Source organism: Mustela putorius, unplaced genomic scaffold (genome assembly GCF_011764305.1).
Source record: "Mustela putorius furo isolate JIRA1106 unplaced genomic scaffold, ASM1176430v1.1 tig00000174_pilon_pilon_pilon, whole genome shotgun sequence".
Taxonomy (NCBI): domain Eukaryota; kingdom Metazoa; phylum Chordata; class Mammalia; order Carnivora; family Mustelidae; genus Mustela; species Mustela putorius.
Genome location: NW_025421304.1, coordinates 11,595,163 through 11,613,864, shown reverse-complemented (window position 1 = coordinate 11,613,864; position 18,702 = coordinate 11,595,163).

Below are 18,702 nucleotides of genomic sequence, written 5' to 3'. Positions count from 1 at the left end.
AGTTGCCTTTTGGGGAAAGACTTCACAGTAATTTTAGCTGTGTCTTTTCTATTGTCTAGACCTAAGATCAGCATTTTAGGGAAAAGTGTCAAGATAAACTCTCCCCTGCCTCCCTTCTGCCCTCCCCTCCCCACTGCCAGGGCTCCATGCACCCTCCCCTGCCCCCAGAACGTCAGGTGGCCAGATCCTCGGCCGAGCCCCAACTATTTGGCAGCTGAAAGTTTTGTCCCTGGAAGACGCCAGACTTATTTTGAGACCGCAAATGTGGTGGATGTTTCTCTCTGCTGGAAAGACACCAAGTGTCTGCTCTCGGCTGGGGGGTGGCAGTTGAGGGGGATATTAGCAGCTTCTTATCTAAAGTAGACATGTGCTTCTCTTCCTTCTCAGAAACTTTTGCAGTCAACTCTGTCCCCTGGTACTTGGGAGACCGCCTTGAGCAAAGTCATCGCTCAAGATAGCTGAGTTACTGCTATTGTGGTTATTTTTATTGTTCTTATTAATTTCTGTTTTTCTAGGATTGAAATGTTGCCCAGGTGTCTCCTCTAGACAAAGACACTTAACAGTGATCTCTTTGGAATCTTCTTTTTAAAAGATCATCCTAAGAAAGCACTGTTTGACTCAAAGGAATGAATATCTAATGGTAGAACTGCAGCAACCTGGGCGAGACATTGACAGGGAAAGATACCCTCCAAGTGCCTCTAACGTCATCTTGACTCCATGCCAAAGAACACACTCAGGGCCTCCACCGAAACACTGGAATAGAGGTTGCAAATTGGTTACCTAAGGACCCACATCCAGTGTTGGAATATTTTGTTTTGCCGGTCACTCGGGATTAAAATGCGTTTGGAATTGGAACGTCGCACTGAAAATTCAGAAAAGTTTGTGCACACACTCACAAAATCCAGATTTCTAGCTTCTTTTAGAAGTCGTCAGAAGATCTGGTTGGGCCAGGGCTGCCCGTGGGCGTGAGGGCGTGCGTGCTGTTGATTTGCCACAGCCTCCCTTGTCCTTGTCCTTGCTGTATTACGGTGAGCCTTGCTCCCTACTCTGTGTTAGCTGTCTGGCCCCGGAAGTTCTCAAGCACTGCCAGTCCTCAAGGGTTCTGCTCCAGCCCTGCTTCTCTTGCTCTGTGAATTTTCCCCAGTCCCAGCATCGGTCTGTGCCTCCATTTCCCCGTCTGTCCAGCGGAGCGGTGGTTTCCGCTGTGCTCAGAGGAACCAGCCAGGAGAGGCTGGGAGCTGGGGTGCGGGGCCCCGGCATCTTACTGCCTTTATGAATGGAGGTTCTGCCTTAGACTTCTCCTGCAAGGTAAGGGAGATGCTGAACCAAGGCTGGGAGTTCATTTCCTGTTCTGACCCTGTGTCATGATCTGTCTGTCCTGCTTCCCCAGGGAGAGTGATGGAGGGTGTCAGGGCAGGGAAGGAATACTAATCCTTTATGAATAATTAATAATAATAATGATGGGGGTGCCTGGGTGGCTCAGTAGGTTAAAGCCTCTGCCTTCGGCTCAGGTCATGATCTCAGGGTCCTGGGATCGAGCCCCTCATCTGGCTCTCTGCTCGGCAGGGAGCCTGCTTCTTCCCTCTCTCTCTGCCTACTTGTGATCTCTCTCTATCAAATAAATAAATAAAATACTTAAAATAATAATAATAATGATGATGGCTACATTCACTGACCATTGTACTCTTCTCCCCATTTTGTAGATGGAGGAAACTGAGGTTCAGAGAGGTTGAATCACTTGCCAAAGGTCACACAGCAGCTAAGTGCCGAGGGCCAGGTAGCTAAGGGCCCGTGTTTGTTTCATTCCAGACCCTGAGACCCCGCTGCTCAGCACGCTGCACAGCACGCTGCTCCCCTGGGGTGGCTTGGGAGGGGGACATTCTTATGTGTGGGTGTGGGGAGGAGAGCCTCAGGAGGGATGCCCGGCGGCAGAAGGGAGGCCAGAGCCCATCAGGCTGTGAGTTCTCTGTATACATTTGTGTGTGCGTGTGCGTGTGCATGTGCGTGTGCGTTTGCGTGTGCGTGTGTGTGTTTTAAAGTAGGCTCCACCCCCAACGTGGGGCCTGAACTCACGATCCTGAGATCAAAAGTCTCATCCTTTCTTCACTGAGCCAGCCAGGCTCTCCCCCTTTATGTTTTTTTAAAAAAATTATGTAAATTGGTGGGGCGCCTGGGTGGCTCGGTGGGTTAAGCCGCTGCCTTCGGCTCGGGTCATGATCTCAGGGTCCTGGGGTCGAGTCCCGCATCGGGCTCTCTGCTCGGCAGGGAGCCTGCTTCCCCTCTCTCTCTCTGTCTGCCTCTCCATCTACTTGTGATTTCTCTCTATCAAATAAATAAATAAAATCTTTAAAAAAAAAAATGATGTAAATTGGGCGCCTGGGTGGCTCAGTGGGTTAAGCCGCTGCCTTCGGCTCAGGTCATGGTCTCAGGGTCCTGGGGTCGAGTCCCGCATCGGGCTCTTTGCTCAGGAGGGAGCCTGCTTCCCTCTCTCTCTCTGCCTGCCTCTCTGCCTACTTGTGATCTCTCTCTGTCAAATAAATAAATAAAATCTTTAAAAAAAAAAATTATGTAAATTGGGCGCCTGGGTGGCTCAGTGGGTTAAGCCGCTGCCTTCGGCTCGGGTCATGGTCTCAGGGTCCTGGGATCGAGTCCCGCATCGGGCTCTTTGCTCAGGAGGGAGCCTGCTTCCTCCTCTCTCTCTCTCTGCCTGCCTCTCTGCCTACTTGTGATCTCTCTCTGTCAAATAAATAAATAAAATCTTTAAAAAAAAATTATGTAAATCTTAAATTTACAGAAATTTATATACACCTGAGAGCGGGAATCCCCCCTCGGTCCTTGTTTGCCCTCCAGCCCTGCACCTTTGTTGGCAAGGCCAAGTGTAACTTACAACATGCCAGGGTCTTCCCCTGCCCTGTGGACAGCCCCTTGGGAAGGTGGATTAGTCACCCAGGGATAAGAGGAGGCGAGAGAGGCCGGCCTGGGGGGGGTGGGTCCCACGGCTGCTGAGGGTTGGGCTGCCACCACGGGACCCGGGGCCTCCTCCAAAGGAGCTCTCAGCCCCTGGTGGGCACAGCCTCATGTGTTCCCCTGAATTGTTGCTTCCTGAGCTGTCCGGGGTTTCCAGGAGGAAGGGGTGGGGGTTCAACTAATCCTGCTCATGTCCTTGAGGAAGAAGCTGTTTTCCTCCTTCACCTTCTTCTGGGGAAGCCCGCGTGAGGCCTCCTCCTGGCTTTCCAAGGCACATTTCTGTGGGTAGAGGGGTGCGGACCCTTGACCCTTGCCTGGGGGAGCGGCCTTTCCTGGGTGAGGGACAATAGTGGGACCGTCCGCAGGCTCAGCTACTTCCTGGTCCATCAGGGCTCCGTGGTTGCTCCCGGAAGAAATGAACTCCGGACAGCTCAGGCCAAAGAGGAGTGTAGCAGGAGGTTAAGGGGGAGCAGACAGGACGGCTAGAAGGTGAAACAGGACCATAGGTACCTTCAGAGGTGAGCAGAGCCAGAGGGAGTGGCTCTTTCTGCAGGGAACTGTCTCCACGCCGCCCCTCCGCCCACTGCACCCCCCACCCCCCGCCCCTCCAGCCATACAGGAGCCACCACGTGGCCGCTGTGCTCCCTGGTTGATGTCTCGGAGCATGTGAGCCTCTAGCCGGGCTGTGTCCCTGGGGAGAGGCATTTTTGACTGACCTTTGCCATCAAGGTCCAAGTGGGTGACAAGTGGCTCCCTTAGGCACCAGCATGGTGCTGATCCTGGAGGCTGGGGCAGTGGGCACTTGGTGGGTGCCACCCCCGCCTGAGCGCCATGCTGCCCTGCTAGCATCTTGGAAGATTCCAGCAGTGTGGGGGCAGGGTGCGGGGGTGGGCTGTAGGGAGACACGGACCATTGCCCACCCGGCTGGCTTCGGGCGGTGGTCTCAGATTCAGTATGTCATGACATCTAGGGCACCAGGATATGTAGGGCTTTGGGGGAAACCCAGTGTAGCATCTTCCTTGTGCAGATAGGGACATGAGAGCCAGGAAGAACAGGAGCTTCCCCATGGTTCTGCAGACTTAGCGGGGGGCCAGACCGAAGGAGGGGGCCCCCCGGGGGAGGGGACCCCGCACTGCTTTCCTGGGTGCAGGAGGGGTTTCCCTGGGGGCGTGGCAGGGGATTTTAAGGAGAACACATATAACCTTAAAATTAATTGCTAACGGATACACAGCACAAAACTCAAAACACCCCTAGCCACCCACTCCCCCTTCCTGGAGGCCACTGGTGGTACTGGTTTCTTGTCCCAGGACGATTCCGTGTGTGTGTGCACACATGGAAATGTATATATTTCTCTCCCCTCCTACAATCCCTCTCCTTTTCTTACTCACTAACCTGTTTGATGTGATTCCCGAGCAGTTAATGGAGCACGGCCACCATGCTTTGTATGTGAGCTTTGTATTCTGGAAGGTTCACGTACCAGCCATGGGTGCTTAGCTTGATGAAGTTCTGTAAACTAGAACCAGCATTGGCCCGGGAAAAACCTGCCCAGTTTCCCTGAGCCTGCCCGCCGTCCCGTGCCCCTGCCCAAGGGGACCGGCCACCCTTACACCTACGCTCGAGGTCCGAACATCGGCGTGTTTATTTTGATGTGTTTGTGAAAAAGTTAAAGGCAGCCTATCCAGGCTGAGATTTCCCAGGGATTATTGCTCAGGATGAAAATCACAGTCTTGGGTTCAGTCTTGATCTGGGGAGATGTCAGAGTAGCCTGGGATGCTCTCTTCTTTTGTGACCTTGGGACAAGCCTGAGGTTCCCCCTGGGGCCCTGGGGAGGCCTTGTCCCTGTGGCCCTCAAACCCAGACTCCCCCATTTCCTACAAGACATTGTTCATCTGGAGTACACCCCTCTGCAGGACAGGAGGGGAACCCGAGGGAAATGGCTCGACATTTGCTGGCCGATCGATGTGCCTCAGTCTACACCGGGAACATTGGGCCTAGCCCCTCTCTGCTTCTCTCTGCTCTCATAAGCTGGTCAGGCTCTAGACCCGTTGGCTGTGTGACCATAGGCGAGTGTCTTAACCTCTCTGAGCATAGGTTTCCTTACTTGTGAAGTCAGGATGCTCAAACTCTCTCCTGCGGGGTTACTGTGAGGATTACACGAGCCCACTCTGTGTTGTACACCCAGCCCGGTCCTTGGCGTGCATGCCCAGTGAACGGTCATTCTTGTCACAATTTCAGTGACCATGCTGCCGGAGGTCTTCTCCCTGTCCCCAGGCCTGGAGCTGCTGGGGAAGAGGGAGAGGAGAGTAGGGACAGAGGCCTGCTTCTCTGCCCCGGTGGCATCTGTCCCAAATGAGCAAATGGCTCTCAGCAGGGCACGGGGAACGGAATCTCTCCCTGGCTGGCTGTGGCCGGCCAGCCCCAGGGCAGCTGTCCTGTTCCCAGATCCAGGGTTCCAGGCTGGGTGGCTGAGGCAGGCAGGTTGGGCGGGGGCCTGGGCAGCTGACAGAGCCTCCTGGGGGCCCAGGAGGCCAGCTGCAGCCTTGGAGTGGAGCAGAGCGCCAAATCATCACTTAACCCATTCTGTTCCTGCAGGGGTGGTTGCTCTTCCAGGCCCTGAAATGGCTCCCCTTTCCTTTTCGTTGCCTCATTTGCCCTGTGAGTTCTATGTTAGACCGGGGGTCTCCAGCAGGCCATGCACGGACCATATAGGGCCTGTGAGGAGTTCATTGGGCATGTTTAAAAATTGCAGTGATTCATATAAACATTCAGCTCTCTGACCTTCCGGGAAAATCCAGAAGATCTGATCCTGCTGAGCACACTCCGGGCAGCAGCTTGGATTGAGCCAAGGAGTGGGGTCATTTGTGACCTGACGGTCTCCCCCTCTTTCCTATTCATCTCTGGTACCCCCGTGGTTATTTGGGATCCTGGCCTAGAGGAGCCCGTCAAGGTCAACTCTAGCCTCCCCTCCTAACTGAGCCTTGAGTTCCCTGAGGGTCTCTCTAGCTCTGCTTTGACCCCCTCCCAGGCCAGCAGACTCACTACCTCCTGAGTACACCTTCCCACGTAGCCTCTGCTGATAGAATCCTATCGTTCCTTCCTGCATTCTCCCTGTAGTGACTTCCACTGGTTGGACTTGGCTTGACCCCTTGGGGCCACACAGCAAACTCAGTCCCTCTTTCCCATGAGAGCATTTCAGATATTTGGAGACAGCCCTGAGTCTGCCCCCCCTGGGCTCGACAGTGTCTGTTCCTTCATTTTCCTTCCTAACATGTGGTTTCAAGACCCCCCATTATCCTGATGTCCCTTCTTGGTCACCTCCCCATGGGCCCATGAGCTGGTTTTTCCAGTGCTGCCCTGTACACCCTTGGGGCTGTGAGGACATGCTGGGGGGTGGGGTGGGGTGGGGTGGGGGCTTCTGTTATAAAAGGAACATGTAATGCATGGAAAGTTTTCTTCAAGGCCAAATACTTCAACATACCTACAGCATTTCCAAGTGGGGCAGTAGGGGTCAGTTTTATTTTTCTCTGTGTGGCTGCCTGTATTTGAATCCCCGCCCCCCGCCCGCCATGGGGAATTAAAAAAGGTAAAAAAGTGAAGAGCTTGGGACAACTTTGCTTTAATCAGCTGATAGTGGGGCCTGTAGGGGCCTGGCCATGGAGCACTCACTGCCGGGAGCCCTGCATGGAGAGACGATTATGGGGAGCAGAGGAAGGGGAGGGGTCTGTTTCCCAGGGATGGACAGTCGAGGTCAGGTGGTGGCTCTAATATGGAAGGGGACGTTTTAGGGGGTGGGAGCACCCGTAGCAGAGGTACTGAGGCAGGAACGTGTTTGCCTGGGAGCTGGGGGTGCAGGTGCCTGGACTGGCATCACACCGGAGCTGGGGCAGGGTCCTCGGGGGCTCAGGGCCTGGACGCAGGTGGAGGACTCTGAAGGCCGTTCTGAAAGTGACGCGCTCCACAGCAGTAATGACCATACTTGTAATGGGGCAACGGCCTTCTCTGGAGGCAGAGTGGGTTACTCGGGCTTTCCCAAGTGGGGGCCGGGTCACCTTGGGCAGGTCATTTCCTCTTCTCCGGCCGTGGTTTTCTCCTGTCGGATGGCATAAAGGTGCTGCGAGGACTAATGTTGCTAATGCTCCCCAAATGCTTAGCCTGATGCCTGGCACCTGGGGTCCCCCTGTGCTACTTTGCTGGATAGTGTGGTTTTTCTTGTGCTTGTGGGAGCTGTAGGCCCGTGCAGATCTTATCAGGAGCTTACAGCTGCACAGCGATGTGTGCGTGTTGTGCCTTCTCTCATTTTACGGATGCATAGGCCAAGTCAGAGGTGCAGGACTTCTGTCTGGGGCTGCTGGGCTCCTTGCCTGGGCTCTTTCCACCCCACAGCCTGGCACTTAGAAGGTTTGGGGATGGGATCCCTGTCCTGGGGGTTGTGCCTGGTGGAGATGGCTTGCAGGGGCCACTGGTTTCCAGAGAACACTTTTTAACCTAATAAGGAAGGCTGAGGGTTGTGGGGCGGTTCTTTGGGTGGGCGCTGGGCACCTCCTGGCAGGAGCTCAAGCCCCCAGCTGGGGCAGGTGAGTTGGAGTCCTGTCCCCAGCCTCTGTGGCCGACTACCTGGGCTGGGTGAGCCGGACGAGGGGGCTGCAGGCTTCTGTTTTGATCTGGACCTCGGGGTCTTTTTGATGCCCTGCTGGTCTGAGTGAGGGACCGTGGCACATGCCTCCCTCTGGCCAGGCCAGGCTGGCCTCTAGAGGGATTTCCCTCTCTCTGTGGTGCCCTGGGCCTCGGGGCCTTGGGGTCCTGCTGTTGCAAAGGGGCTGCAGAGGGGCTGCACAGGCTTCTCCGGGTCCTGCCTGTGCCCTGCTCTCCGCCAAACCGGGGTGTGGGATTGGCAGCGATCAGTATCCACAAAGGGAATCTGGTGGGACCGGGCAGTGGCTTGGCCCTAGAGTCCCCATGTGGGATGTGGTGGGCGCTTCACTCCTTGGGCCTCAGCCTTCTCCTCTGTGACACGGGACACGTGGTGGTGCCTGTCCTGACCCAGCGCTCTGCCCTGTCAACAAACGTGACTCCTTCAGGGCGTGGGAGTGCGCTGAGTGCCTGAAAGCTCCGTGCACACGCCAGCGGCTTTGTGGGTGGAGGGACGGTGGCCGGTTTCTCCAGCCAAGACCACCCCCGCGACCACTCCCCAGCTGTGCACCGCCTGCTGGGCTCTTCCCGGGCGCCTGACCCCTGCTCTGTCTCCTACCGGGTCATCTCCTTGCCTTCTCGGAGTCAATATTCGAATTGTCCCACTTGACTTTTGAGACGATTGAGGCCCAGCCAGAGAGAGACACCGTGCGCCGGTGACCCAGAGCCAGGCCTCGAAGCCCAGTCGGCTTGATGACAAACCTGTGGTTGGAGTTTCCCACCTGGGAGATGGCGCAGGCTGGGTCCAGTGCAGAGCACCCCTGCGGGAGCACGGAGAAGAGTGCACACGGAAGTCCTAGAGCTGGGCACACAGCAGGGCAGGACCCGAGCTCCACAGTTTAGAGGTGGCCCCTCTGTGGCTGTCTGCTGTGGGCCGAGGAGCCTGTGAGCAAGGGGGCAGGATGTGGCCCTGCTTCTGGACTAGTCTTCAGGTGCTTGGGACCTCCCTGCCCACATGACCCCAGACCACCCTGGGCCTCTGTGGGCCTCTTCCCATTTGTTTCTCAAGGGAGGACGGAGCTTCTGTGAACCTCTCCCCAGGGTCAAAGTGGAGCAAGGAATACTGTTAGCATGGAGTAGGGCAAGGGCAGGCCTGGACCTATGCGGGGGCCCAATCAGGGAGGGAAGGAGCTAAGGGTGGGAAAGAAGGTGGGGAGTGAACTGTGGGTGGGGGGGGGGTTACAGGTGGGGGGGCGGGGAGGGGAAGGGCCTGGTGCTGCAGGCTGGGGGCCGCTGGATGGAGGGGTGAGCTCCCGTCATTGCCCTGCCATGTGCTCCTGGGCGGCACCCCAGTTCCTGAGTCTGGTGTCCTTGTCACCAGCATCCGGACCATGTTTCTGGTGCCATGGTGCTAAACAGAGGCGCTAGATACAGTCCCTAAGAACAGGGAGCATGAGGGTGTTTTCCTGGCTCTGTAAAGCCACCCAGAGGTCCCCACCTTCTCCCCCAGGAGCCGGTGTTGTAGGCCTTGCCGGAAGAAGGCGTCTGCTTTTTGCAGGGGTCAGACGCGGACTCCGGACTTTGGAGCCTGTATATACTGTCCTCTCCTGTCGTCCTTTGGTCAGCTTCCTGAAGTTCTGGGGGGTGGGGACCTGGGGGTGAACTTTGCTTCCGGGACCCACACCTGTGCCACTCTCCCTGAGGCCCCTGGGCTCGGTGAGGGATGGAGATCCCCCCGCCCCCCTGCCAGAGTGGCCTGTGCGGGAAACCACCCAGCCCACGTTGCACTGAGCAGCCGCCCCGGGGCCCCCGAGGCCGGCCCCTGCCAGCAGTGGGCCAGATGTGTTTTCTTGGTTGGTGTAGGGAGCTTCTTCTGTGTGGGTGTCCTCGCATGATGTGTGGGCTGCTATGTTTTGATCGAAGGGAGCCAAACTGATTTTCCTGGCCCATCCAAAGCAGAAAGTTAAATAAACACAGCCAAGTATTATCACAGGACGCGAGGAAAATGAACTCTGTCCCCACGGGCGGCCCACATCTGGCAAGCGCTGGGCCTCTCAGGGCGGTGGGATGACACAGATGTGATTGATGGTAGGAGGGGCTTGCTGTAGCCCCCACCCAGGGGCAGGCCTCCTCCTCCCAGGGCTGTGTGCCATTCCCGGGGCCTGGGGAGGCTGCGGGGGGTTTGTCTTTGGCTGCGTCCCTTGCCGTCCGCCAGGCCCGGCAAGGAGCTTTGCCTTTAGTGGGGTACCCCCTTCGGCTTTTGGAGGCTGCTTTTCCCTTGTCCATCCTGATGCTCACAGCGGAAGTGCAGCCTGTGAAACGGCCCAGGCACCCGGCCCCGGTGTAGGGAGGTGACCAGCATAGCTGGGACACAGGCCGACTTGTCAGAATTTTCCATCCCTCTGCTCAAGGCCATGGTGGGCCAGAGTCTATCGTTGGCATGTCCCCCGCCTTGTCACCTGACAGTCAGCCCTCACTGAACTTAAGTGGACTGGACCGCTTCCCGGAGTTCCATATAGGACGCCGGACGGGAACTTTGGGCTGGGAGCAAGTGAGCCCTGTGGCATTCCACATTCCCGAATCCTGCCGTGATTCAGGTGGTGCATGGGCGAATGAGGCTTGTCCCCCGCTCCACACTTCTGTGTTTATTCCCCTATTAGGCAAGTGTTACTTGGTATGTTTCTTCTAATATCTATTAGAAAAATTGTGAGTAGCACTGGATGTGTGATATCACGTGGAGTGTCCTTTGGAGGTGAGAAGGGAAGGTCTTTAAGCAAAGGAGGGAGGCAGAGGTAAAGTAAAGTTTTCCGTAACTCTTAGTGCAGGCTGTGGGTGCTTCTGGCCAAGCTCCCGGGAGGTCTGGGGAGGCCCAGCTAGCCCTGGGGACCGGGCAGCTGAGGGGCCGGTCACCACTCTGGGTGTCCTGCATGCGCAGGGAAACTCCCACTGCATCCACCTTGCCCGTCATCGTCTCCGGAACAGCAGGCAGGGGCCGTGCTGTCAGTCCTGCCCTGGTGGGGCCTGCTGCCTGGTGGAGACACCAGGACCCTGAAGGCCCCCTCCCCGTGCATTCTAAACACCATGGGTGGGCAGTGGGGCAGTGCTGGGGCACACGTCTGTGCCAGTGAAATGTCCCGCTCCCAAATCAGACTTATTAAAAGTATTGAGTCCTGAAACTGTAAAGTATTTATGAGGATTGCCCCTCCCCCTGGGAATTACCAAATGTTTGGAAATGGTCATTACACTTCGTTCCTGTGGACGGCTTGGGGTTTTTGATATGAAGGAGGAGACGGAGAGCTGGTCTGTGAATCCCAAACCAGATGAACACACTTACACACACACAGGCACATGCACATCAGTTTTCAATAAGAGACTCCGTTTCCTCTTTGCGTGTGTTTAAGATAAACCACATGTATAACAAGGTAGTGACATTTATTTACAGTATGTTAGCACAGAGGAGAAGTTGTTAAGGGGTTGTAAAAAAATATTAGTTTCCACTCTATGATGCTTTTTAAAAAATGCAGTTGGAGAAAACGCGAGAGAGTGGGGTTCTGGTCAAGTCCACTCCTTCCTTTGCGTCTAGGCCAGTGGACAGAGCTGGGTGGGCGCTGTCCCTTTCTCTCCTGAGCGAGGGGCCGGACCCCAGGCTCTGTCCTGTGACCCCCACCAGGGGGTTCCAGCGCCCACCTTTAGGTTCCTGGCGCACAGGGGGCTCTTCTGTCCACCCCTCTGGGCATGGCAGAGGTGCCCTTGGCTTTGTCACCTTCCACCAGGGTTGGACAGCTGGTGGCTGAGTACCCACTGTTGCCACTGACACGGGAAGGGGGAGCCAGACCTTGTTGTAAATCCACGTTTATAGCTGCATGTTGCTGGTTAACGAGATCGTGCAGGGGTGACTGTATGAAATGAAATATATATATGAACGAGGAGATTAACCTCAGGGAGAGGGGATTAAACCAGAGGACAGCCTGGGAGGCCTGAGGCCCTCCACGTGTTAAGGTCCAGACAGGCAGTTCCCCTGAAAGGGAATTTGCAGGAAACCGCCCCAGTCCCGAGCAGATTTACTGGGAGCATAGACACAATAATCCTATTTAGTGTCCCTCGCTGTGTGCCAGGCACTGGGCTAAGCTATTTACATGTGTTCCTTCATTTTGCCTTCAAATCAAATGGGGATTTTATGACCCCTGCTTTATCTATTTTTAGAAGTTTTATTTATTTATTTTTTAGACCCAGTGTGGGGCTCGAACTCATGACCCCCAGGTCAAGAGTCACATGTTCTTCTGACAGAGCCGGCCGGGGGTCCCCACTGCTGCTTTATAGATGAGGGCTTGAGAGTGGGAAGGGCCCTGGGGAGAGTGTGGGGTACCCCCCTAGGCTGCACCCAAGGCTGACCACATAGACCCAGCTCTGGAGGCTTCCAAAAAGAGGTGACATGTCAACCCTGAGCCAGGAGAGGCAGGTGGGTCTGGCGGTAGGTGCGTGAGCTCTGGGAGCCACGAGACCTGGCTTCGAATCAGAGCCCTGCCTCCTGTTTCTTATATAATTTAAGCGCCTTAAAAACATTCACGTAGGCCCTGGTTTCCCCGCCTGTAAAATGGGCGCCGTCCTACAGTCCCTCCATGGGGGCCTATGGGAGGATTACACGTTCTACACATGATAATGTGCTTGGAGAGCAGGAGTGCTGTCTCTCACGTCACTGACGCGTGTGGTCTTGTGTCAAGCGAAGTGGGGGGTGGGAAAAAGAGGAGGTGTCGAGGGTCCCCTTAAAGGGGCTGAGAATGCAGGTGGGGGCGAGGCGCCATGGTTTCCCTCTGCCTGGCGCCTGGGCGTCGGGCTCGGAGCAGACACATTAGCGTAGCTTCTCGCTTTATCCCCCGGGGCCACCATGCAGGGTGGCCGTGTGCAGAGAGGATCCCTAACCCGCGCAGGCCACAGCACACCACGGTGGACAGGAGTTGACCTTCAGACATCTTCCTTTGCTTGCCCCCTGCTGCAGATGGCGGGCTAACCTGAGTCCAGGGGCTGGGTGGTCAGGGAGAGATTAGCGGAGGAGGTGAGCCTGAGCTCCGGGCAGGGTTTCTGACTGGGGGAGAAGGGTGGCTTTGAGGCTGGTGGTCAGGCTGACCCTGGGGCCTTGGACGAGAATCCTGCAGCTCTGGGCCTGGGTCCAGGTGTCGCCACAGAACCCAAAGGAGGGCCCGGCTGGGCCGGGCGGGGCTGCCTCAGACCCGCCCCCTCCCCCACCCATTTCTATTTCCTTGTTGAGGCAAATGCAATCTGATTGGATTTTCCTGAATTCATCTGGGAGCAGGAAACTCTTTAGTTACATTAAAAAAGAGACCCAAAGACTTCTAAGATTTTTTTCTGTGATTTTTATCATTCTTCCCGAAATGGGATTTGCGTGTACCGTGTGGAAGAAAATCAGAATTTTTTCTGTGGCCAAAGTGGCGACTCACCCTGGCTCTCCGCTGGTCCTCCCACCCTGAGCCGCCCCTGGGGCCCCAGCTGTGGGCTTCAGAGCTCCAGGCAGGGGCTGTAGTTGTGGGTGGTCCCTGCTGTCCAGGGGCCTGCTGGGCACCTTCCCCAGCTCCCACGCCTCCTTTCTGCGTACAGCGTGGGTCCTCACTGTTTCCGCCTGTTTCTGCTTCACTCCGAGATTGGATCCATTCAGCACCGTCCTTCATCTCAGAGCCTGGTTGTTCATTTATTTAGTCACTCAGCTCTTAGGTGCCTCCCCCACTGCCCCGGGACACAACTATGACAACGCTTATCAACGGGGTCTCCACAGTCTAAGGGTTGAAGGTCAAAGTCCCTTTCTCATCTTTCTCTTAGGTCCTAGGTCACTGGAGGTACTCCGTGCTTAAGCAAAGGAGGAAAAACGCCAGATACATATTGGACATATGTCTTAAAAATCAGCAAACTCTTTGTCCCAGCAATCCTGAGAAAAAGCACTGACCAGGTTCATGGCCGTGGGTGAGGGGTGCTGCAACACGCCTTCTCATACGGTAGACGGTGACCGGGAGTAGCCTGGGTGCCCAGCGCTGGGCCAGTGGCTCGGCTGGTCCCGGAGCTTCTGAGGACAGGGCCACTGTCACTGGTGACAGTGGCCCTGCATGGTTTTTATGTGAGAAGATGCTGATCACGGTACCTGGCTAAGCTAGAGAAGCAGGCTCTGGAGCCGTTAGTGGTGTTCAGTGACACGTGTTCTTACAGCTTCCTGGGAGGCTGCAACAACGTATTTATACCCAGAAAGCTGTACTTTTCCTTTCTCAATTTTAACTCCCATGTATTTGCTGGTTTTCGACATTGTACATTATTACTGATGTCAGAGACTTTTATAAAAAGAAAAAAGATGTTTAATCTAGGAAACAATAAGAAAAGGGCAACTGAGTTTCTGGCGTACCTGAGACCCTAAGGGGGCAGAGCCTGGGGAGCGGGGGAGAGCTGGGGGGGGGTGCCGTGGCCTGAGTGCTGGGCTCTCCGTGGCTTCCCGTGGCTTCCAGGGCTGGCTCCACCCCCCCGGCCATCGTCCCTCCCCTCCCTGCCCCTTCTGTGGCAAGTGCCTTTCTCTAGTGCTGTGCTCACTGGGCACCTGTCTTCCCAAATCTATACTCATTTGTGCCCTGGCTGGGACCTTGACATTGGCCGGTAGTATTTACACTACAGAAAACAGATGCTACACACCAGCGCCTTTTCTCCCCGAACCACCTGTGAAACACTGGCCAACACGCCACTGTCTCCACTGGTTTCCCCTTGACACCCCAAGGAACCTGTGTGCGTGGGGAGACCCCAGAGGATGGTTCCCCTGGTGCTGACTCAGGAAGGAATCTTCTTCTGTAAATTAGGATCATTGGGGAGAGAATCAGAGTCTTCCTTTGGTTGGCTGGCCCCGCTCAGTCTGGAGCTAGAGCTCCTGTTCGTTGAGGCCGAAGTGAGACAAAGGGGTTCAGAATTCCAGTCTAAGCTTCACGCTGTCTCAACTCTGTGACGTTGGGCAAGTTGCTTGGTCTCAGTTTGGTCATCTATAAAATGGGATCAATAAATGTACTTGTGGGATGGCGTGAGAATCACCTGCTGGGCCCCTCCCCCAGAGGTTCTGCTTTTCAGAGTCTGCATTTCTTTACTTTTTTTTCCCCCTCCTTTTTAAAGGCTTATTTATTTATTTACTTTTTAAGATTGTATTTATTAAACAGAGACACAGCGAGAGAGGAACACAAGCAGAGTAGAGTAGGGGGAGTAGTGGACGGAGATGGAGGATTCCTGCTAAGCAGGGAGCCCGACACAGGTCGAGATTCCCAAGACCCTGGGATCATGACCTGAGCAGACGCTCCTCAACTGAGCCACTCAGGCAGGCTCCCTATTTATTTATTTATTTGAGAGAAAGAGAGAGAGAAAGAGAAAGAGAAGGACATCTCAAGCGGACTGCGCACTGAGCACAGAGCCCGACTTGGGGCTCGATCTCACCACCCTGAGATCCTGACCTGAGCCAAAACCAAGATTCAGCTGCTCCCCTGACTAAGCCGCCCAGAGGCCAGGAGAGGCTGCATTTCTCACAACCTGCCAGGTGGTCTGGGGACCACATTCAGAAAAGCTGCAGAACTTGGTGCCTGGTGAGGGCTCGGGAGCACCTGATGTTGGGAACTTTGTGTGTGTGGACTCCAGGGCCGGGAAACTAGGGCGCCTGGGTTCCAGGTCTGCTTCTGTCTTCTCTGCTGCCTCCCAGGTGGCCTATTTTGCTTCTCTGGGACTTTATTTTCCCTTTTGTGAAATGGGTCAGTAAAGGCTTGACTCAGCTTTTCAGAAGCTGAAGGAGCATCTGTAAAAGCCCTCTGATACCAGGTGATTCTGGTTAAGAGTCGGGGGGAGGCTTTGAGGGCCCCTGGGTCATGCTGACCTCTGCCTCCTCACCCACTTGGGACAGGCATGGCTGGGCAAGTTGTGGCAGTGCACCGGTCCCTGGGGGCTGCTGACCTCCCCGGGCCTTGCTCCTCCTCCAACAGAGCTTTGGGGTACTGTGTCAATAAAATAAGAAGAGAGTTGTTCTAACTCGCTTGTATGCTTCACTGTTCCTGATTCCATTATCCACTAAAGTGGACGTATTGGGTGTTCCTGATTCCGTTATCCACTAAAGTGGACGTATTGGGTGTCTGTGACATTCAGTTTCCTCTTTTCCTGCCCCATAGCTGGGCTGGAACGGGCAGGGCCAGGGGTGCCTAGCTGGATGTTCATGGCTCTGAGCTAAAGCCACACTTAGAAACATCCCCACTGGCCTTGTGAGCCCGTGAACTGGCTTCTGGACAGATGCTCTGGCCCCCCTCGGCCCCACTGCCTCATCCAAGAAAAGAGGATTTTCAAGACTTTGTCAGAGGGAAGCTGGGAGGCTGAAGCGGGAGCCAGTGTGTGGGGTGCTCGGCATGGTGCTTGGTGCCACAGTGGAGGTTGGGTTTTCCCAGGGCAGCAGTCCTTGCTCTGGCCTGGATCTGCTCCAGTTGGATACACACCCAAGTGGCAGTGGAAAGTATGTGCGTGAATGTGTGCGGTGAGTGTGTGCCGTGCATGGTACTTGAGGAAGGGGGCGCTGTATGGACCAGGACGGAGAAGGCCAATAAATTTTAGCCTGCTTTGTTGAGGCTTTTGAAGGTGCATCCATGTGTAGTGAGAAGGAGAGCCCTGATCGATTAGTGATGTCTGCCACAGGTGCAGGATCAGGGAACTGGGCTAGGTTTGCCACATGCATTCCTTCTCTGGTTGGGTGAAAATCTATTTCTTTCCTACTTCCAGCACACGCGAAGGGCGTCACATCCCTCACCCTAGTTTTCACATTGTCCTTATCATTGTCTTCATTTTTAAGCAAAGAGTGGAGGAGAGGAACCCCATTTCTGCAAGGTTGCTCCAAATCCAGATTCTGCTGGGATTGGCGCTCCTGTTCCTTCCACAGATGTCTCCCAGCTTCTCTTTTGGGGCGTGTGGTGTGGGGTGATGATGGGGGGTTCGGAAAGGGAGAGGAGATGAGCCAACACAGAGGCTGAGCCCCTGGCTGTGACCACCAGAGGGTTCCACCTTTAGGGACACCATCCCTGCACTGTGGCAGGTACCAGGAGGTGGTGATGCCAAAGGACACAGGGCTGTCACTGGGCCCTTCCTGGGGTGGGGTGGGTCAATCTCCCAGGAAAACTGATCTTGCTGTTGGAGCCTTCCCATCTTCGTAAGTGCAATGAGACCGTGGCGGTCAGCCGGGGAACCTGGAGGAGAGAATGCTGACGCTGACCACCTGTTTACCTTGGGCTGTGTGCTTTTGGAATACCGTCTTATTCCATTCAGTCTCTGGACCCTCCTGTCAGAGGAGTACTCGTAGTATGCCCATTTCACAGAGGAAGAAACTGAAGGTCAGAGTGGATCAAGCATCTTGTCCCAGATGGAGGAACCGTCCTGGAGGGCCCTATTTTAGGACCCCCTCCTTGAGCTCCTCCGTTTTACAGTTTCTCTCCGGGTATCCTCATCTAGTCCATCTGTCCCACTCGACGAGCTCTGGTGGGTGACTTCTGGAAGGTTCACCTTCCCAGTAAGGATGAACCAACTTCATTTTTGGAGTTCTAGGACTATTACTGGATGGCCTTCTCACTGTTTCCTCGCTAAGCAAGGCAAGGGAGAGAAAAGGAAGATGATGGGGGAGCAAGATCCAGGCTTCTGACCCCTCAGCCCAGGATGGGCTGGGGGTACGCTTTATGAATAATTCTCAGAAAGTTTTGCATCTTCTCATGGGTGCTCGTTCTAAAGCCAGTGCTTAAGGGGAAAGTCAGGCTTTGCTAAGATTGCCGTAAACATTGATTACGAAGCTGCCGACTTGGAGACCCACCCACACTCTCTTGATGCGTTTGGGCAACAGCTTTGCCTCCCGCCTTGGAACGTACTGCCTTTGGTTTTCAGTACTAGATTGAGGGAAGAAGTCTTCTGGATAGGAGCCATGTTGTCCAAAAAGTAGATTTCTTTAAATCCTCGACTCACCCTCTTGGTGGTAAGGTGTGGACCGATGGATGAGGGGCCTGCAGGGCCCTCATCCTCGCTCCCGGGCTGAGCTCCCTGGGGAAAAGGCAGGTGGTCTTAACTGAGCTATTTCAATTGTTACTTTGGTTTTGGCAGGTGGTCAGGGAATCATGAGCGCTAAGTAAATGGGTCATGGTGTGACCCTGTTATGAGATCTTGGCTCCTCTGAGGGTCTGAGCTTGGTGCTGAGGAGGCTGCCGTGGGGAGTCTTGGGTAGTCTGGGCTTTAACTGCAGAGAACATTTGCTTCCTCATGCTGTCCCTCCTCCCAGCTCAACCTGCTGCCCAGAACCCATCCCCGCCTGAGAGGACCCTGGAGAGTGTAGGCCTCGTGGTTGGGTTTGTTTGCCCTTGACCCTAGTCATTTTGCCAGATGCCAGAGATGGTCATGGGCTACACTTTATAGCATATCTGTGTGAGTTAGACAAAAGGCTGACCATGCCTTTATGCAAAAGTTATGTACTTTTTGCTTTAGGCATTCCTAGCCCTGCACCAGGACACGCTGTTTAGTGGACAGAGTGTGGGATAAATTTGCACCCTCTCTCACTACCCTCTGCTTGTCCCTCATGCAGTGCACAGCCCGCTCAACTGTACACAGCAGTCCTCCTTGCTTTATACTTTTTCATTCCTTGAGATTATTAGTACTACAAGCCAGGAATAGTGACACTCCATTTCATGTTTGACAATGGGAATCTGGGCTCTAGGTATATCCTTTATCTTCCTTGGCCCTGGCTTGGTGTGAGTGAGAGGGTTTCTTTAAGGATGAGCCCAGGAGAGGCAGTCATGTGCCCCTTATTTAGCTCACCACCTCCACTGGGACAGGGATGCCTCCAGGGAGCCTCTGTCAGACTCTGTGGGCCCAACGCCTTCCTAAGGGTGGGATGATCAGTGAGGCCAAGGCCAGTAAAGCACAGAGAGGTCCCCTAAGACTTTGGAAACACCACCTGAGAGTACTCTCAAAATAAAAGCCATTAATTGAGTGGTTCTTAGACCTCTCTTTGGCAGGCAGGTTGTGGTAGTGGTGTTCTAGATCTTTCTGATGAAAAGCATGGATCGTTTTCCC